Genomic DNA, 7,550 nt, shown 5'->3' with positions numbered 1-7,550 from the left:
ATACAGGTAGTTTATTTGGGAACTGATCCCAGAAAGTAGGTGTGAGGAACAAGAATCATAGATACATGCGTCCCTTTTCCCTTGGGAAGACAGTTCTGAGAAGTATTTTACAAGACTTCCTGCCAAGCACCAGTTGTCCATGGTGGTAGCCCGCCTAATAAGGCATCCTTGTATTGGCTTTCCCACCTTCTGTATTTCATCGGCTCTTGTTCCTCACACCTACTTTCTGGGATCAGTTCCCAAATAAACTACCTGTATGCACATCTTTGGCTCAGGCTCAGTTTTGTGGGGAGCCCAAGTTAAGACCACATGCAAAGTGCTTAGAACAGTGCCTGGCATATTGTAAGTACTGGCTTTTACTATTTTGAAGGGGAGTGATTATCATGATGGGCCATAAAACTTAAGCTGGTTTAGGTGGGAAGTGAGGAAAGGGTAGGGATGCTAGAAAGTGAAAACTGGTGGGGCCAGGGGATTGGAGGTCACATAGGTGTTGGTGTGAGTAGGGGTAATGGGGCAAGTGAGCCTAAAGAAGGTGGTCAGAGAGTGAGACTCCCAAAATCAGTATATCAAGGTGGTGCAGTTATTGATGATAACAGTTTAGAATATGGCTGTTTTAGTCCATTTTCTGCTGCTATAATAGAATACCTGAGATGGAGTAATATATAAAGAAAAGAAGTTTATTTAGCTCGTGGCTCTAGAGACTAGGAAGTGCAAGCGCATGGTGCCAGTGTCTTGTAAGGGCCTTCTTGCAGCATCGTAACATGGCAGAAGGCATCATATTGTGAGAGGACAATAGCGTGCCAGCTCAGGTCTCTCCCCCTCTTCTTATAAGCTATCAGTTCCATCATGGTGACCTTATTTAATCCTAACTATTTCCCAAAGGCACCACTTCCAGTCAACATATGAATTTTGGGATTAAATTTCCAAAACATGAACTTTGGGGGACACATTCAAACCATAGCAATGACTATGGAAATGGATAGCTAAGGTGAGGTGAAGAAAAAATTACTAGAAGCAAGGAGGTCAGAGATCTAAGAGGCTATGGTATTTATCTACATAAGAATTAGTCAGCTATTACTGCAACCGTGCTGCATAACAAGTCACCCAAAACTCAATGACATGCAACACTGAGCATTTAGTGTCATGTTCACAGGTCTGCAGGTCAGTTGGCAAATCTGGGCTGGGTCAGCTGTGTAACCTGTTGGGTTTGGTTCAGATCTGCTGTGCACGTGTTTGTTCTGGGGCCCGGCTGAAGGGGCACTAGCTACTTGGGGCATGTTCATCTCATGCAGATCACCATGGCAAGAGCCAAGCTGAATCGTGCGAGCATATTAACCATGTCCTCTAACCTTACAAAGGCCAAAGCAAGTCACACGGTGCCAAACCCAATACCAGTGGTTCAGGGAAGTTCACTCTGCCCACGGTGGGAGGAGGAAAAGAGAAAATATTTGCTGAACAATAATCTAAACTATCACTACATAGATGGTGCAGACACTAAGAATGGTGCCATGAGGAGTTGTGAAGAACACAGAGAACCAGGGGCTAAGGCTGCAGACTTGTAGGGGCAATTAAGCAGTTTTCCTTCCCACACTGCTCATGTAACACGTTTCATGGAGCTGGAATTTTCCCTACTCCTTTATGAAATCTTAGGCACAAAATTTAAGTTACTATTACATAACAAATTCCTCTGCTTTTAGTTGCAGGAAGTCTGATTTTTAATCATGATATGTCCATTCCTATGTAATAATCAAAACTCCCAATTTAATTCAAAATTCATGCTTCTATCCTTCCCGATTTGAACCTGCTGAAGGTGGGAAGCCTGCAGTGGGAAGGGCAGTGAGGTTTGGCTTCTTTAGTTCCCGGCCTCCTCCTCCCACTCCCTAGGATGCTCCTGGCTCATCCACTACTGAAGTGGTAGCAAGAGGAGAGAGAGGGGACCTGGAGGCAGGCAAGGCCTTATTTGTCACTGGCACCAGTGACACCGACATTGGCTTCCTCTTATGTTTAAACATGTGATGAATGTTTAAAGCTGACTGGTTTTGACGGATGTCTAAAGTTGCCTCTTTCTGTGGAACATTCGTGGTTTCTTCGGGACATTCCCCTCCTCCTTTTATTTCCTAGGATTTCTCACTTTCAGTTCCTTTAAGGAAAGCTGTTTCTCTTCCACCTGCTGCATACAAGTCCCCTTTGAGCCTCTAGTTTTATGCCACAGACTCTGTTGGGGTCCCATTGCCTTGCACTTTAGGCTTTTCAGTCACAGGTCCAACACCAGCCTGAATGCCTGCAAAGACTCTAGGGGACACTGGCAAATTCTCTATGTGATTTCCTTGAAGCTCTTTCCACCAGTCTTAATGAGAAGGGAATCATTACTGCACTTCCTCCTGGAGGAGATTGAGACCCACAGCACAGTAATAATTATCTCCAAAGAAATCCTCCCTCTAGTCTCCTCCCTCTCTTTCTCAGAGCTGGGTGGTCGTCTGAGAGTTGCAAACCTGGCTCTCAATCCTTCTTTGCATATCCCACTGGAGTAATCTAGTACCTTACTCTGGCATGTGAGGCGACTACATTGTCTTGGGTCTTCAGTATAAACCAAGTCTGAAAGAGACTCATTTAATGTCCTGCTGCATGTGAATATAGGAAAGAAACTGAGGAGTCACACATGAAGGAGAGCGGCAGAGTGGGTGCAAACAAGAGTTTTACTCTGTAGAAGCAGGACCTCAGAAGAGAACTGATTCTCTCCTTGGAAGTCCTTTACTTCAGACTCATAGTCACTGGATTCCTGATGGAGGAGTCAAAAAGAATTACAACTTACCTGCTATATTAGAAAATGTAGAATGCAGTTTTATGGTTTGCCAGTAAAAGATCAACACTGTCTGAGCTGCATGAGCTCAGAGTAAGAACTATGATGAAAGCCCCAAGTCATGAGAGTAAAGACGAGGATCCTTCTGGCCGCCATGAAAAGAAGGGGAAAATCTGAGCCTCTGTGTGTGTGCGTGCGTGCGTGTGCATGTGTGCGTGTGTGTGTGTATTTACACAGAACACAAGAAACCTGATCCCACATATAGTGAAAACTCAGGTCAGCACCTGGAAAAACTGTACAGTAAGAGAAGTGCTCCACCTCTGTCCTTAGGCTAACCCTCTCTTACCCCCTGGGGCTCAGGAACACCTCTTTTTTGGGAAGTTAGTTTCTTCCAAGAACTCAGGTAATAACTCCACATGTTCCACCCCATCCAAAGCCACTTACTTCCAATGACAAAGAAAGTGTCCCAGAATCAAAGCAATAAGAGGCATCAAAAGCAAGGTCATGACATGATCACATTTACATTTTTAAAAGATTACTCTGGCTCTGTTGTGGAGGAATTCGGGAACCAGTGAGAGGTGGAGAAAGGGACTTCATAATTCAGAGTAAGTTCAGTTTTATGTACTTTCAGAGCAAATATGTGATATTTGCAAAGTGATTGCAAAACACGACAAAGCCATGAGATTCTTGAGATTCATTCAGATTATATTTGCAAGAATAGATACGATGTCTTGTTTGCCTTTGAACCCATAGTGCCTAGAATAGTGCCTGACCCATGGTAGGTGCTGAAAAGATGTTTGTGGAATTGAATTGAATTGAACATATAGTAGATAGTAAATACATATTAAGTTGAATTTAACATACAGTACGCAGTAAATACAACATATGGTAGGAAAGTAAAAGCTCAAGGTGGTTGTTTCTTAAAGTGTTCCTCTGATGAATAGCTATGTTTGCTCCTTTCTATTATTTTTTTTATTGTAACAGTTGATGATACATATCTGTGGGGTACAGAGTTGAATATCAATACCTGTGTGCAATATGTGATGCTCAAATCAGGATAATTAGTACATTCAACATTATACAATGTAATTATTTTTCTTGGCCCTTTACCAATTCCTCCCTTACCCCCACCCTTTCCCACTTCTGGGAAACGCAGTTCTGTTCTCTCCTTTTGAAAGTTCAGCATATTATTGTGATTGCTGTATCTTTCTTTCTTTTTTAAAAAAAATTGTTTATTATTTTAGCTCCCACTTATAAGTGAGGACATGTAGTATCTCTTCTGTGCCTGTCTTATTACACTTAACATAATTTTCTCTAAGTTCATCCATGTTGCTGCGGATGGCAGTATTTCATTCTTTTTTAAGCCAGAGTAGTATTCCATTGTGTACATTTGTCACATTTTCCTTATCCAGTCATCTGTCGATGGACATTTAGATTGGTTTCAGCTCTTGGCTATTTTAAGTAGAGATGCAATAAACACAGAAGTGCAGGTATCCTTTCAACACGATGATTTCCATTTCTTTGGGTATATACCAAGCAGTGGAATTGCTGGATCATATGGCAGTTCTATCTGTACTTGTCTGAGGAACCTCAACACCATTTTCCATAATGGCTGTAAAAATTTACAGTCCCACCAACAGTGTAGGAGGTTCCCCTTTCTCTGTATCCTCATCAGCATTTCTTATTCTCTGTCTTTCTGATAATAGACAGTTTAACTGGGGTGAGATGATGTCTCAATACGGTTTTGATTTGCATTTCCCTGATTAGTGATGTTGAGCATTTTTTTATGTGTCTGTGGGCCATTTGAATATCTTCCTTTGAGAAATGTTTATTCAGCTCCTTTGTCCATTTTTTAATCAGGTTATTGTTTTTTTACTGTTAAGTTGTTTGAGTTCCTTGTATATTCTGGATATTAATCCTTTGTCAGATGCATAGTTTGCAAATATTTTCTCCTACACTGCAGGTTGTCTTTTCGTTCTGTTAACGCTCCCTTTTGCTGTGCTTGCTCCTTTCTGATAGTGAGCATTATTGTTTATGTAGTTTCCCCTTCTCCCCTGGCTGCCAGGGAGCTTAGACTCAACTAATGATTTTAGTTCTAAGGAGGTTCAATATATTTGTTTCCTTCTCTTTCTGAAAGATCCCAATATTTCTTTAGAAATGAGACAGGGTATAAATAAATCAAGTCATATTTCTGCCTATGTTCCCTGCTTTAGAATGAACATCAAGGTCTGGTTGATGGCCAGTTCCTGGGATTGAGGTGGCCACTTCAAGATGAAGGCAGGACAACAGAAGACAGAGGTTGTTTTATTTCTGGGAAACCTATCTTGTGCTATGCTATAAATTGTCCTTTTCAACCTCAACTATGGGGCATACTGAGAGGTTAACAAATGGTTTCCCTTTTAGGGAAACCCAAAGGCAGAAGAATCACAGGAAGACAGAATCTGAGCTAACACACTTATTAATACCTATTGCCAGAGTGAACACCAGCTGCCCTAGGATAGAAGAGAGGGAGAGAGAGAGAAAGGAGAGAAGACAGAGGCAGAGAGAACAGGGAGAAAACAACAGCAGAAATAGCAGCAGAGTGGCACTAGCCTTTGAGGGGAAGGGGTGGGGGGCAAGGAAGGAAAAGGAGGGAAGAAGAAGTGGGTGGGAAGAATTAACATCTATTACTTACTGTTAATTCATTGAATAAATATTTATTAAATGTCATCTTTGTGCCAGGAACTGAAGCTATAGAAAAACGTTCTGCTGTCATGCAGTTTATGTTCTAGATGGAAAAAAAGACTTCTAACAAGTTATTATACTTGTGATGAGTACTAAGAGGAGATACGTGTTGCTATTTTAGTCACTATGAGGGACCTATTCTAACTCAGTGAGTTGAGGAAGAGATCTTCAAGTATGACCGAAGGATGATCAGGAATTCAGTGGAGGAATAGCAGGAGAGCATGTTCCAGGCAGAGAATAGCATGAAGGCAGCGGAGGGGTGAGGGGGTGAGGGTTGGCTGGGGAGGGGCAGGAACTCCCCCGGGCCTGGCAGGTCAGGGGAAGGATGCACAACTTCCCTAAAAGCAACCAGAGGCCATCGAAGGGTTTATGCAAAGACATGTCATCACATGGTCTAGTTACATTGTCAAAAGACCACTCTGGTCCTGGTCTAGAGAATGAACTGATGTGGGTGGACATGGACGTAGGGAGACCAGTAAGGAGGGTACACTTATCATGCTTGGTGGCTCAGGAGAGGGTTGTGGCAGTGAAGTAGAGAGAGGTGGTCAGATTCAAGACATGAGCAGCTACAATCAAGAGGCATTGGTCACTGACTGAGTGAGGGGATGAGGAAGAGGACAAGTGAAGAGTGATTCTCAGATCCCTAGCAGAAGCCACAGGGGAAGAGTAAGTTCATTTTTGTAGAAAAAGAACCCTGAGGGAGAAGGAGGTTGGGGGTGAAGGGAGAGAGGAAGATCATGAGTTCATTTTCATGTGAGCTAAGTTTGAGGAGCCTGTGAAACAGTCAAGTGGACACTGAGTAAAGCTGGATATATGGGTTTGTATCTTGGAGGAAAGTCTGGGCTTAAGATAGAATTTGGGGAGTTGTTGGACCATAGGAAATAAATTAAAGACTTAGGACTAAATAAGTTCATCTAGGGAGTGTAGCTTGAAAAGGGTCTAGGACAAAGCCCTGAGAGTCTCCCAACTTTTAAAGGTCGAGGAAACGTGGCAAAGGACATTGAAATTAGTTGCCAGAAAGGTTTCAGTCGATGTACAGTCAGGAAAAGAGACACCACTTTAGGCATTTTAAATAGGAAGGTATTTATAAAGGAAGTTTATTCAAAAATCCATTGGAAAATACAGAAAGCTGCTCTCGGATTCACTATGTTTCAGAAAATTAGGAAATTGCAAGAAATTGCAAAAACTCTTACAGTGATCACATCTTCTTACCACTTGAAGGTAGTGATTTGCAAGAGAATGCTGGAAATGTCTATAAATCTCTCCTGCGCCTGCTAATGGAGGAGAAATAATGACTTCTGTTTCTCTCCTGCCTTCCAAATCTCACACAAATGCCTCTCATCAGTGGGCCTAAAGCAGAACCCACCTGGCAAGGGGTGCTGGGAAATTTAGTTGCCCAGACTTACAGCCCCTGTAATAGAGGGGAGAGCATAAGAAGGCATGGGGTTGGGTGCTAGATGCCTAACAAAAATCACAACAACAGCAATAACAAGAGCAGCAGCAATAACGACAATAATAACAATACCCAGCACAGGTAGGAAAGTACAGTGTCTCCCGCGCTTAGGAGAGTGTTTCAGTGAGTGGACTTTGCTCCTCTGGACTTCCTAATGTTTCACGTGTATCCATTGTCCTGTGTTAACCCCTTTACTGCTTATAATATCAAAAGTCACTTTTATTTTTCTCACAAAAACTACCTCAGTGCCAACTATTTTTTCATTTTCTTAGCAGTTCTCTCTATAGAACATTATTGTTACCATCTTCCAGAAGAAGGAAGGATAAGAGAAATTAAATAATCTGCCCCAGGACTACAGAGCTAGTAGTAGCAAAGTTAACATTTTAATCCAGATTTATCTCAATCCAAATCTCACGTTCTTTCCATTACACTAATCTTTTTGTATACAGAGTGCAGATAAGAAAGACTATTCAAGGAGAAAAAGAGAGGAAACTATTACACAAGAAAAAAAAAAAAAAAAAAAAAAAAGGCAAAAGCATTAAAAAAACCAAAAACCAGGAAAAAAAAAAAAAA

Source organism: Galeopterus variegatus, unplaced genomic scaffold (genome assembly GCF_000696425.1).
Source record: "Galeopterus variegatus unplaced genomic scaffold, G_variegatus-3.0.2 Scaffold2301, whole genome shotgun sequence".
NCBI classification, from domain to species: domain Eukaryota; kingdom Metazoa; phylum Chordata; class Mammalia; order Dermoptera; family Cynocephalidae; genus Galeopterus; species Galeopterus variegatus.
This window is presented reverse-complemented; position numbering follows the sequence as displayed.